Source organism: Camellia sinensis, chromosome 3, assembly GCF_055761805.1.
Source record: "Camellia sinensis isolate YWXY chromosome 3, ASM5576180v1, whole genome shotgun sequence".
In the NCBI taxonomy this organism is placed as follows: domain Eukaryota; kingdom Viridiplantae; phylum Streptophyta; class Magnoliopsida; order Ericales; family Theaceae; genus Camellia; species Camellia sinensis.
The window spans coordinates 158,054,220-158,069,006 of record NC_138963.1 but is presented as its reverse complement, the minus strand read 5'-3'; positions in this window follow the sequence as shown (position 1 = coordinate 158,069,006).

The window sequence follows — 14,787 nt, the reverse complement described above, 5'->3', positions numbered from 1 at the left end:
TGGTTAGATTTTTATATGTAATTATGAAAATAAAAAAAAAATATTAAAACTTACGATTTAAGTTTTATAATTTTATCACAATTTACGTATTAATTTTAAATTTGTCACAATTTTAATCATGTAACTTTTAACCCCTTACTAAAGTTGTAAATTTCAGCGAGTTGAATCCAAGTAACTCGAGTCAAATTTGTAAATTTTTAAAGATCGGGTAACATAATTTTTAATTCGGTGAGAATCTATGTAAAATTCAAAAATTCGAATAAATTTGAATGGGCTTAGGTATAGACACCAAATAATCTGAACAATTGAAAAAAAATTGTATATATAAATATATAAAATTATTTGCTAATTTATTTTTTTAACAATAAGTAAAATTAATTAAAAATTTAATATTAACGAACAAACAGAAATATAACTTTTAGAAATGGATCATCGAATAAGTTGATATAAAAAAAAATTACATTTTATAATGACCTAAAATAATTTAAATATGATTTTTCAAACATTATTTTTAATTTAAAATTTACAATAAAATATTTATATATAATAAAATTAAATTTCTTAAAAAATAAAAGTATATGGATAAAAATAAAAATAAAAGGCAAGAAGAAAATTTAGAATGGTATTCTCATTTGCTTTGAAAATAATTCTAAATGACCAACAAATAATTCTATGTGACCAATAAATTATCATCTATAACCTTTATTTTTTTAAATTAAAAAAAAAGAAAAGATATAGCGATTCTGGTTTTAACCCAACTTTTGTTATATTCTGGACTCGAGCTTATGGTCTCTGAATGTTGTTCATTGTCGTTTCCCCCTTATTCTTCCTTAAAATTGGTTATTGGATTGTAGTTGCGTGTTTAAAACAGGTTGGTTGCCTGATTTTTTTAAACCTTTGTTGCCTAGATTTTTGCACCTCCGCTTGAGCGGCACTTCTTGCGCTCGAGCGGTCATTGCAAACTCTCAGTATTTTTTGCAGACCTGCAAAATACTAAAAGCATGTATTTTACGCTCAAGCGACGTTTTCTACGCTTTGAGCGAGTGGGCGCTCGAGTGGCCAATATTGAGCCTGAGCGATGTCCTTCGTCTGCAAAACTTCTGGAAGTATGTATTCTGCGCTCGAGCGTCAGTTCTTGCGCTCGAGCAAAACAATGTGTCTGGCGCTCGCGCGTCACTTCTCACGCTCGAGCAGACTACACATATATCAGTTCGTAATGAGGTCATTTTACATCACTTTTTCACTTCTCTCTCTCTCTCTCTCTCTCTTCTTTTCAAAAACCCTAGATCTATAGTCTCTCTCTCTAAAACCTACATTCTCTCTACTTTTTCACCTATATCTAATGATCTCTTTACCTGTTTGCCTTTGCTAAAAAGGTAGAGCGTCTCAAGAGCTCCATTTTGATCCAAGTAGAAGTTGGTTTCTGTGCCTTTAAAGTTCTTCCATTGTTGCATTGGTCTTCTAATCTTCAGGTAGGGACTTTTTACACTCTCTATGAGTTTTAACTTGGTTATTTCTTGATGTGTGAGAAACGTTTGGTTTTGAGATGATTTTAATAAACCTAGGGTTTGGGGTTTAAATTCCAAAGAGGGTTTTCAATGGATGTCTTGGAAGTGGTTATGAGAATGGATATGACATTGAGGTATGTTAAAATGGTTGATTTTTAGTGTTTGGAATGAGATTGGGAAAATGAAGAGTTTTGCCCTAAAATGGTTTGAATAATTATTTTGTATAAATAATGAAAATTGTACAAGAAATGTGAAATTGGGTAGACATTTATATAAATGGTATAGTTAGATACGTGTTACCTTTCACCTATGGAGATTTGAATAATTTATCTATTAAGAAGATTGTATATCTGTTTATAAATATTTATTTTGGGCTATCGGTGGATGATAGCTATGATTGTTGTAGAAATTGCATGAGGATTAGGTGAATTGAAACTAATTCCTTATTAGTCGGCATTGAATATGACTATGTTTTAATACATTGTATATGTATGATGTTTGGGAGGAGAAAATGGATGTACTCTATGTTTGCAAGGAGCAAGGGGATGGACTCCATTAAATTAAGTTGGCCTGTGTATCCTGGGTGCAAGTCCTGAAAACCACACATATACATGGGTGCCGATCCCGCGGATGAAATTTTCGTAAAATGATAAATTGAAGTGTTAGTGTGTAATGGTTGTGTGGTAAGAAAACCACTAAATTGTAGTCTCAGTTGGGTTGTCTGGATAACAATAGATATGACTCATGAATTGAGGAGATATGAAATGACATGAAGTGAATTGATATAAAATGGATTGGGATATAATACTTGGCATAATATGGTTTTGGAAAAAGAGTTGTAAATGATTTTATCTTGGAGCATTGGTTATGTGCATCATGTTTATAACTTTGTTAAAATTCATATATTGTGTTAGATTGTTTTTACTGGGTTTTGGCTCATCCTATTTGGAAAAAACCATTTTTAGGTGCCGGTGATAGGCCTTCGCCAAGGCAGTAGCTTGGAGGGATTGGGAGCAAGAGCTCTATTTTGTTGTATTTATTTTTGTATAGCCAAGGGTTTTAAATTGTGTTGAGCTAAGCTCACTTTTGTTGTAACCAAGAACTATCTTGGAAAAATGTAAGCCTTTAGGTCATTTGAGTATCTGTTGAATTTTTACCTGTTGTTTACTTGTAACACATGCTGTAGATTCAGGATAAACTATTTATGAATGTATATCGCATGTGTCACCTTTTGTATATCAAGCTCTGATGAATGAAAGCAAGTAACTCAATTATATTTCCACATATGAGATGAGTTTTTGTATTTATTTTGGGGGCGTTATAACTTGGTATCAGAGTGTACTGGGTTTGAATACTTTAGGTATATGGGAAGTGGTTAGTATTATAATGGGTTTATCTCGTTTGACAGAGATGTTTGTATATTTGCAATGCTATGTGATAACATGTTTATGTAATTATATGGGTATGGAATCAAATTTCTAGGATGTTGATCGAGTCTACGGGTTTCTAGGAGTCCTATTTGAAAGGCACTTGATCACTGCTATCTCTAATTGGAACTCTGACAACGCCACGGGACGATCATTATCTGGAAATGAAATTCGTATGTGTTTATGTGACTAAGTGTTTATGTGGAATAAATTACTATTGTCCACCGTTTTAGGACGCGAGTGAGTTAGTTTTGGCACATTTGTAAATGTACTAATCTCTTTTGTTACTTTTATTAGGATGTCAGGACGTGGTCGTAGTGGTAGGTGTGGTAGGCCTAGAAGGCAAGAGATGCCGATATCGGATGATATTCTGGCACAGGAGGAGGTAGTTGGTTAGGCCAATGTGGCCGAACCAGTGGGTCAGTAGGCGATGGGCGCCTTAGCCCGCAAGATGGCTGGAGCATTGCGAGAGTCTATGGACATTCTCAGAGTCGAGAATCAAGTCCAGGCCCAAGTAGCTAAGGCAGGGACGTGTTTCTCGAGGTGGGAGTTCTTCTGGTCAAATCTAGATGAGTTTTTGGGTGATCCCAAGGAGCCACTAAAGGCAGATGAGTGGTGAGAGTAGTTAGTGAAAACGTTTGAGATGCTTGGCATCGAGAACGATCTGTTGAGAATGATCTTGGCATCCTTCCAGTTAAAGGGAGATGCGGGTCAGTGGTGGAAGTATGCGCGTGGGCGCATTGGGATGACTTAGGAGGCTTTTGTCTGTGCCTTCCAGGACAAGTTTCTACCTCCCACGGTTAGGGAGAAGTTGAGAGACCAGTTTTCCAAGCTGCTGTAGTTGAATACACCAGTTGCTGAGTTTGAGGCCACATTCACTAGGCTCTCTAGGTTTGCACCAGAGTTAGTGGCGACTGAGGAGTGTCGTTGTTTGGAGTTCGAGAAGAGGCTGAGGACCGGGCTTATATTTAAGGTGGCCGAGTCTATGATTAGGGATTATGGACGCCTTGTAGACACAGTAGCTCATCTAGAAACCGTGATGCGAGCAGAGGAGAAGAGGATGAGGGGCTCCAGGAGGAGTCAGGTTGTTAAGGGGGACAATAAGAGGCAAAGGGGTGATACTCCACAGTAGTCCCAGGGAGCACAGTCGAGGTCTACCTTTCCAGTGCTGAGTTCGGGTTCTGGAAAAGGTGGTCAGGGAGATTTTACTTATTTCAAATGTGGTCAGTTGGGCCACAAGTCTCCAACTTGCCCGCAGAGAGGAAGAGGGCAATGGTCTGCGTCATCTTCGGCTCGTTCTCAGAGCCAGAGTCAAGGGAGAGGCCAGCCGCTCAGTTGTTATCAGTGTGGGAAGGTGAGGCATATGAGGAGGTTTTGTCCAATGTTGGGTGGCACACCTATTACGTTTGGTTCGAGGCAGATATAGAGCCATCAACCTGCACAGTCGGCACAGACCTCGAGGGCCAATCAAGGAGCCTCTTCGGCCCAATCAGTGTATCAGGCTTATGCTCTGCGGGGTGAGTAGGTTGAACAAAGGCTTACAGGGCGTGTGTATGCTGTTATTGCGCCAGATCTTATATCGGCTCCTTCAGTAGTGAGAGGTACTTTCTATTTTGCAATTCAGTTGCTAATGTGTTGATTGATACGGTTGTATTCCATTCATTTATCTCATTTGCATTTGCATCAGTTTTGGGGTTAGAGTTGGCTCAGTTAGCATCTCCTATTTGTGTAGAGTCACCTATCAGTATTGAGATTGTTTTGAAACAGGGGTGTTGGGGTTGTGACATTGAGGTTGCCGGTCCCTTACTTCTTTTTGCATTTGTATTGATTGATATGTCTAGCTTTGACGTTATATTGGGTATGGACTGGTTGTCTTCATATCGGCTTGTTATAGATTATTTACGTCAGAGGGTTACTGTATGTACCCTGAGCTGTGATTGTTTTTATTTCTTGGGGAACCGGGTTGATAGAGTCTTATCAGTGGTGAATAATCTGCGTGGGCAGAGTGAGCTTAGTTTCCTTCTTGTCAACTTCTTGAGTACTGAATGTGATGAAGTCTGAGTTCAGTTGCCAAGGGTAGTTTGTGAATACTCGGATGTTTTTCCGGAGGACCTTACTAGTTTACCACCTCACCGAGAGATCGAGTTCTCAATTGACTTAGTGCCTGGCATGGCACCGATTTCCATGGCACCGTATGGATTTGTGCTTGCCGAGTTGAATGGGCTGAAGATTTAGCTCCAATATTTGTTAGATAAGGGTTTTATCTGCCCTAATACTTTGCCTTGGGAAGCACCAGTTCTTTTGCCAAATAGAAAAATAGTGTATTGCGACTTTGTATAGATTACCAGAAGTTGAACCGGGTAACTGTTAAGAACAAGTACTCAATGCCTCGTATAGATGATTTATTTGATTAGTTGAAAGGGTCTTGTTGCTTTTCTAAGATAGACCTGAGATCGGGTTATCACCAGTTGAGAGTAAGGAAGGAGGATATCCCAAAGATGGCATTCCGTACGCAGTATGGCCACTATGAGTTTCTAGTAATGCCTTTTAGGCTAACCAATGCGCCGACTGTGTTTATGGATTTAATGAACCAAATCTTTCGTGAGTTCCTAAACTGTTTTGTGGTCGTCTTTGTGGACGACATCTTGATTTACTCACCCTCTGAGGAGGAACATGAGAAACACTTGTGAGTAGTACTTGAACTGCTTAGAGCCCACAAGCTGTATGCTAAGTTTGGGAAATGTGAGTTCTGGCTAAGAAATGTTAAGTTCCTATGCCATGTGGTATCCGGGGAAGGGGTGACTGTATATTTATCCAAGGTAGAGGCAATGCAAGATTGGGAACCACCTAAGAATGCTTTCGAGATTCGTAGTTTCTTGGGGTTGGCTGGGTACTATCTTAGATTTGTGAAGGATTTTTCTAAGCTAGCCTCACCATTGACTAAATTGACGAGGAAGGGAATCAAGTTTGTGTGGAATGAGTCTTGTGCGAAGTCATTTCAAGAGCTTAAGGTTAGACTTATCATTACTCTAGTTTTGATTATTCCAGAGAGAGGTTTGGGCTATTCAGTGTATTGTGATGCCTCACGGGAAGGTTTAGGCTATGTATTGATGCAAGAGGAGAAGGTAGTAGCTTATGGCTCACAACAGTTAAAAACACATGAGAGGAACTACCCTACTCGTGACCTAGAATTAGCGGTGGTGATCTTTTGCCTTGAAGATTTGGATGCATTACCTATATGTGAGAGGTTTGAGGTGTTTTTTGATCACAAGAGTCTGAAATATCTGTTTACACAGAAAGACTTAAATCTGAGACAGAGGAGGTGGATGGAGTTTATAGAGAATTATGATTTCGAGCTACATTATCATCCGAGAAAAGTCAATGTAGTGCCCGATGCCTTGAGTAGGAAATCCATTGGTAGTGTGGTTAGTGTTGCCATCCGGGAATGGGAAATGTTGGGTGCCATTGGGGAGTTTGACTTGCATCTTGGCGAGTCCGTTGAATCTGCAGCCTTGTTTTCGGTAGTTGTACAACCTACACTTGTGAACCAAGTGTTAGAAGCACAGAAAGGTGACCTTAAGGTAGAATCCCTTTGGGAGAAAATCTCCAATGGGAAGGTAGAAAGAGGTTTGAATGTATACTCTGACTCGAGTGTTAGATATCTTGACTGCCTTTTTCTATCAGAATCTTGCCGAGAGGAAGTACTCCAAGAGTTTCACCACTCACGCCTTGCGATGTATCCAGGAGGCACGAAGATGTATCACGATGTTAGCCACAAGTTTTGGTGGAGGGGAATAAAGAAGGATGTGGCCGTGTTTGTGTCAAGGTGCCCTACTTGTCAACAAGTGAAGGTTGAGCATCAGAGGCCAGTGGGTTTGTGTAGACCGCCAGAACTCGTTCTGCGCGCCTCCCTTTTAGAGAGGGCGCGAATTGTAGTTTTAGCTACTACAGTTCGGAATCCTGTCACGGTTCTGAATCTAATCTCACAAGGTGCAATGTAAGACTGATAAATAACCAAAGAGCCCAAATCCGACAAATTGTTTTGGAAAATCGATATTAATCAAAAGCGCCAAACATGGACTGCTTTGCCAGATTTCAGAGTCGCCACCTAAATATTTTATTTTGAAAAATTTAGGAAATCCTGACTCGTGCCTAAGGCCACGTGTCCATCATCACCAAAGTTGCCTCGGCTCGGGAACTTGGGACGATGGGGGAAGGTCATGAAATGAGCACCCCCGCTCGCCCGATCAAAGGATCGGCCTCTACTAATCATGATATTTTGTTTTGAAAACACATGTGTTCTTATTCCGGTTATTAATCTAACTTTGCATGTGATGCGCACAACACACAAGTATAGACCAAATCGCTTAAGTTGGAACAAAACATCTCATGTTTGTTTTTCGAAAATAGTTTGGAAGTGCTACTCGCAAGTAGGCTAAAATGCGGATTTGTCACTCTCAAGTGGGCTTAAAACATGATGATTTGCCACTTCAAGTGGGCTTAAAACGCACATTTTGATGAATTGTCCCAATTCAAGCAATGAAGCCTTCATCCACAAGCATTCGTGCAGTTAAACACTTAAGCAGTTAGCCTCATGGTAAGCATGCTATCATGGCAGTCACTTATACACATACAAGGATGCTAAAGCATAAACACTCACAGTGTACTCTGAGCCAAAACAAAAGCTAGTTAGTAATCAATGCATGATCCTAGCTATGTCAACAATGCGTAATGGAACACATGCAATAATGCGACTAAGTGGGCTCGACTATCTAAGATGGCATATGAATGCGACGATTTGATAAAATGTATTCAAATATGAATTGAAATACAATGTGGTTTGAATGATGTGCCAAGCCCGGTGCATGCAATACGAATGAATGATGTACGCATACAAGCATAAGGATGCTAATTGAAATATGTCCTAATCTAACCACCGAAAGCGGATAAGTAAAAGGGAGAAAGACGTGGGGTTGGAAGACATTCACGCACACTTATTACAGCATTGTGCCCTCTCGACGGAGGGTCCGAATGAAATGAAAGCTAACTAACTATGCTAATTAAGTTAACTAATTAACCAATTTAGCTAATTAATTATTACAAACCAAAATGAATTGAATAACTAGCTAATCTAAGCTAATTAAATATTACAACACAGATTAAACTAATTAATTACAAAACATGTAATTAACTATTACTAGCTAGTAAAGCAGTAAAATGGCCTCGCGGGCGGGGGAGGCATGCATGCTCGATCGGCTTCTCTCGTAAATCCACTGCCTTGCCTCAAGATGCCTCTGTTTGCACACTTCTGTACTTCTGAAAATTATGCCAACTTCTAGAATGCTTCTGACCCACCTTAGGAACATGCTGAGGGATGGTCAACCAAGAGGGATGGCCATCAGCCAGAGTTGATGGCCATCGGCCAATTCTGATAGTCGATCGACAGCCTTGGTGGCCGGTCAGCAGATTTGATGGCCGGTTGGCCACTGTTTCCCACAATTTCTCCTTTTGCTGCAACAGGGCACAAACAGAGGCATGGCAGTGTATTTGCAAGGAAATGTGTGTGCAACTACACTCCTTATCATGTCTCAAGCTCAAAGGAGTGTAGTACTCTGCTCTCGAGCCACCAATCACGCATTTCAATGCATGATGGCCAAAGAGTAAAGCTTGCACAATGTTGATGAATGCATAAACAACACGCAGGACTCGAGAGGCCTCCACCCTATCATGCACAATCAAAGGGGATGGCGACAAAGAAATGAGGCGCGTTTAATCACTTCAAGTATAAAACGCCCCTCGTTTCTCGTGTTTGGATCAACATCTGATCCAAACACAATGCAATGCAACATGCTATGCAATGCAACATGCTAATCTTGACATGTTAAGGTGGTATGCACAAGACTCCATGTAAAAACTTATGCACAACATACTAGAACACTTAAGCATTAAACACTAGTGAAGGATACATCACTAGGACCATGCAACATAATGCTTAATGGTCTAAACCAACACCAAACAGACCTTATGCATGCCAAAACAGTGGCCAATATGATCTGAAATGATAGCATGAATGGCAAGAGAATGATGCTCATGCATTGGCTCACAAACAAGGCAGAAAGGTGTAACTCTCAAGACCACCTAAAAAGTGAAAAACATGGAAGTGTGGCAACACTATATGCTCTGAAATAACATGCCAAATGATGCCAAAACATGCACATATCACAAATGAGACATGCTAAGAGGCTCAAAGCTTAAGGCTAACAAAGGCACTTGTACCACGGCCATATCAAGCAAGCCCCAAAGGGCCAAGATGACTCAAAAAAGTCCCAAGGTAGGTCAAAACAATGCTAGAAACATGCTTGAACATAGCCAACATATGCTAGAATGAGAGGCATAAAACATGACGCATGCAAGGCCAATGAGCATGATTACACTACAAGTGTAAGAAGCAAATGAGGGATGCTCTAACCAACCAAAAATAGAGTTGTATCATGGCAGAATAAGACCAAAAACACACTGAGATGGTAGCCCAAAAGCTTAGGCAAGCTTGCATACATATTGGCTCATGGTTAAGGCATAAAGCATAACCCTCCAAAAGCAGTGAAAGAGGGAAGCAGGGGAGAGTATGACCCACTTCATTCACCGAAATCATGTGAGAAATGAGGCCAAAGCATGCAAACAACTCAAGTAAGCCATGCTAGGGACTATGAAACTCAAAGCTAGTGAGCAAGATTGCACTATGGCTATACAAAGCAAGGCATGCATGACCAAAACCACTTAAAATAGAGCCTAAGCATGACAAAACATAAGTAAAAGCTTGCTGGAGTGGAGCCAAAAACGTGCTAAAATGGTGGTCCAAAGCATGATGCATGTTAAGGCTATAGGAAGGATTGGACTGCAAGGGTATGAAGCATGCAAGAGGCAATCAAACCGACCCAAAACAGAGCTAAGGCATGCTAAAGTAACACCAAAAAACATGCTGAGATAGGACCAAAATAAGCTAGCATGATGGATCAAAGCATTCAGTACACAAGGCTAAATGGCAAGATTACACTACAAGTGTAGAAAGCATGCATGGGGTGACTCAACCAAGCCAAAACAGAGTTATTCCATGCTGAAATGGGGCCAAAAATAGGCTAAGAACAAGCCAACACATGATAGAAACACATGCTCAATAATGAGGCCAACAAGGCAAGCAAACAAGACAAGAGGAGAGGGGACCACCCCCTTTCATTTTAGACCTCAAAACCACATTTCTACCACTGAAAATCCACTGGAAACAAAGCTTTTTAAACACTTTAAACACCCTAAACACCAAAGAGGCCTCAAACAACCATTTTAAACACTTGAAAACAAAGCTTTTTGTAGTTAAAAGCAAGGCCTAAAACAATATGCAAGGAGGGCCAAATAAGCAATGAAAATAAAGCTTTAAAGAGGATATGAGACTCACCCTTGAAGCATAGAAATAACAACAAGTTTCTGAGGCAAAACCAAGCTAAAACCACTCAAATACAACCTCCAAGAACCTCAGCTCAAGAGTGAACGTGTTTAACTAGGTGTTGTAGTGCAAAAGTGAAGAGAAAATACACTTTAAGGCACAAATTAGTACATATATATATATATATATATAGAGAAATATAGAGAGAGAGAGGGATATGTTTAGCCCTAATCCAAAATTCTCAACCTCTGAAAGGGGAGAGGAGCCTTCCCTTATATAGAATCACAAGTCTCAAGCTTGTTGGATAAGCTAGAAGCTTGGTGCAATCCCTCCATACATGTGTATGGAGGATGCATTCTGTGCTCACCAGCTGGCACAACTGGCAGCAAAATATCTGCAAAAGCAAAGAAAAGGGCCTCGGCCAAAAAACATGGCCGACCGGACATTAAAGGTGCCGATCGGCCATCAGTGAAGCCGATCGGCCACCACTGATGGCCGATGGAAAGAGGGCCTGGCCGATGGGCATGGGGCCTGGCCGATGGGTTGTATGGCTGGCCAACATGCCACTCCCTTCCCTCAGAAACAAAGCCACAAGCTCTTGGTCCACAACCAAGCACAAAACAGACAAGTTGAGAGGCTCCAAGACAAGGCGCACAGCCGAGATCTTCAAAAACTCAAAACGAACACGAGCATAGATGATCATCGAGTGTTCAAACGATGACGTCCAAGTCTTGAGGACGGTCAAAAATAGGGTGTCTACAGTTGCCCCTCTTTGATAGAACTCGAAAGTCATGAGATGACGGGAGTGAATGTCAAAGCGCAAAGACGACCCATTTTTGAAAAGGCCGAAGACTTAGACAAACATACAAAATAAGAAAACAAATGCACCCGCAGGCAGGGGCAAAATGCAAGTGACATGCACAATGCAGAACATAACTTATGATTATGCAAAGAGGTAAAGAAATATCATGCAATTGTTATGCAAAGAAATGCTACAGCAAATTCGTACATAAGCAAATAAGCACGAACCAAACTATAACTCATGTAGAAAGGATGTAAGAAAATTATACAATTGTCATTGCGTCTCATGCGGAGAAGGCTAAAAGCGACTACCGGGAATCCCCGAAGTCTCATACACAGCATCTCTTAGCGTATCACACATGGGATAAAGAAAGGCAACACCTCCCAGCGTATCACACATGGGAGAAGGAGAAGCAACATCTCTCAGCGTATCACATGCGGGAGAGGGAAAAGCGACACCTCTCAGTGTATCACACGCGAGAGAGGGAAAAGCGACACCTCTCGGCGTATCACACGCGAGAGAGGGAAAATGACACCTCTTAGCGTATCACACGCAAGAGAGGGAAAAACACCACTTTTCAGCGTATCACACGCAAGAAAGAGAAGGTAAACACCTCTTAGCGTATCACACGCGATAGAGGGAAAAACGACACCTCTCAGCGTATCACACACGAGAGAGGGAAACGAAAACACCTCTCAGCGTATCACACGCAAGAGAGAGAAAGGTGACAGTGCAAGCACTGAGGAGTTGTGTAAACATCGGAGTGCGTCCCAATGCTTCTAACAAGGGTATAGCGTAAACACCGAGCGCACCCGGGTGTTTCTAACCAACGAGGTGCTAGTGTTGACATTGGGCGTGCCCGAATGTCTCTAACTGATGAGATGAAAGAGCGGAATGGTTTTACCCAAAATTTTTCTGAATGAACCGTACGTACAATATCGTGCACGTATGAGAGGGAAACTTGAAAGATACGATGCAATGCCATACATGTCTTCTGCGAGACGAATGACAACGATGCACAAGCAATGCAAGATAACCAACAGTGCATGTTCAATGCCAGATAAACATCAGTGCATAACGATGCGAGTAGAACGGTGCATAGCAATGCAAGTGAAAAGTGCATAAGAATGCAAGTAAAGTGTGCATAACAATGCAAGTGAAGTGTGCATAACAATGCAACTGAAACGTGCATAACAATGTAACTGAAAGGTGCATAACAATGCAACTGGAACGTGCATGACAATGCAACTGAAACGTGTATAACAATGCAAGTGCGAGAAATGTATGCTCCATGCAACATTTAAGACGCGCATTTCATGCCAAGGTGAGAAGTGCACATTCTATGCAAGCAAGGTTAAAATGTGTTCCATGCAATGTACATACTCTATGCAATGTAAACATGAATACCTATTTGACGCAATGCGCATATGTTATGCAAACGCGATGATGCATATCCGATGCCAAAGTGAAAGAGGCATATAACAAATGCAAATCTCGTGAATGTGATAAGAACATCATAAAGCCACGCATTCAAAGATAATTTTTGAATCTAGCAATACGCAAAAGGATACGAAAAAGGATACATTTTGTGCATATCGAGTGTCGCACACGGAAAACACGGTTCGAGGTCACCACAGAGGCCGCTTAAGCTTCAAAAGGTACACTTTCCTGCACTTTCTTGAGAGGTGAGGGTACAAATCAACAGGACAACCCCAAACAAGGGCATTGGAGGTCCATCGGCCACAAGAGGCAGCCATCGGCTACTCATCGGCCACCAGATAAGCTAATCGGCCAACAATGTCTCCAGCCAGCCAACAATTTGGCCGACCGGCCAAACATGGTAGATTCAGGGCAGTTTGGTCCATTTGCCTCGGGTCTTTAAGTATAGGGTTCCAAGCCCTATTCTTTCTCTTTCTCAAGCCCGAAACTTCTTCCCCTTGTGCTCTAGGCCAATTTCCTCCTTCGATCTGTGCTTTATACACACTTTCAAGCGTCCCACAAACATTTGATTTGCGAAACCCTTGAGATTTCAAACACTTTGAACCAATTGAAAAGTGTTTTTGGTGCCTCATTCTTGATTTCTATCACTTGGGGTTTGTTTCCCCTGAGTTACCCTTGATCTTTGTGCCTTCTTCCGTACTTCGACATTTTCTTCCATTTTTCACCTCGCGGAGTTGACTTTTCGTTGACTTTTGGCGTTCTCGCCCATTTTCCATACCTTCGACCACTTTCTCATTCTTCTCGAGATGGCGGATGATGTTCCACATGGTGGGGCTCCTCCAGGGATAGAGATGGATCCCGAGTTTGAGCATTTGCCGCTCGACATTCGGCCTTTCGATCTGACGACGTACGATCCTGACGTACACGTGTTGCCTCCCGACGGTATTCGCCAGTTCAAGAGATTTGTGCAAGGTGCTCTGGAGGACCTCCTGCTACGCGAGCCGGAGTCACACTTATCCTATGGCGCCGCTGAGGTATACTCTTCCTCTTTACTTTCTGCAATATAGGTCATATGTCTTGGATAGCCAATATTACTATTCATTTGATTATTCCAAACTCACTTGTACATCACATGCCTAGTTCATTCTGAGCACATTCATACACTGTATTCCTGACATTGCTTTGCATCTGTTTATCTTGAACACAGGGAGATTCTCATGCCTTCCGGGGTTATGGGAACACGGTTGCATGAGATTGGTACATAGAGCTACCCAATGATGTTCGCTACATCGTCGATGAGGCCGGTTTTGGTGTATTCTACATGGGACTCTCGCGCCTCACTACGAGTCGGCCTCTTCTAGGCGCCTTAGTGGAGAGGTGGTGGGACACCACCGATTCCTTCCACCTTTCTACAGCAGGGGAGATGACGATGAATCTCTTCGACTTCTCCATGCTCACCGGCATCGGAGTAGGAGGTGATCCGATCCCTTTCGACACTAATATGGGCGCGTAGGATGCTGCTCAGATCTTTTTTCTAGGGACTCGCCCACCTCTCTCCCGACGAGGGATAGTGCGATATTCATGGTTCGCCGACCAGTTCAGGGGGGAGACACCGACGACCCGTGAGGAGGTCGAGCACTATGCCCGGGGGTTCCTTATGTTCTTGGTTGGCACTACTTTATTCGCCGATTGGGCGAACACCAATGGCCTCTACCTATTGAGTGCACTGGTAGATGTGTCTCGCATCCGGCGCTATGACTGGGGCGGTGCAGGCTTGGCCACACTGTATGGATACATGAGTTCCTCATCTCGCCGGAGCGGGCATCTGTTAGGAGGCTACTGGAGAGCCTGAGAGGTACATATTTCCCTTCTTCTTTTCAGTCCTGCTTTACATTATCTGTACACCACACACATTGCATAACACGCAATCTACTTTACACTAGTTATACACTGCACACACTGCACATCATTCTCTAATTTCTGCTTTATCTGTACACTGCTTTACTGATAAACATACTCATTATTACCCTTTCACATTCTGTAGTTGTGGGTATATGCCTACTTCCCGAGGCTTGCGCCAGAGCCGGAGGTAGAGACGCCTCCTATGGTTCCATATTCACATAGGTACATTGTGAGATGCGAGCGGAGGCCGTGAGATTCTTTCTCATTCTT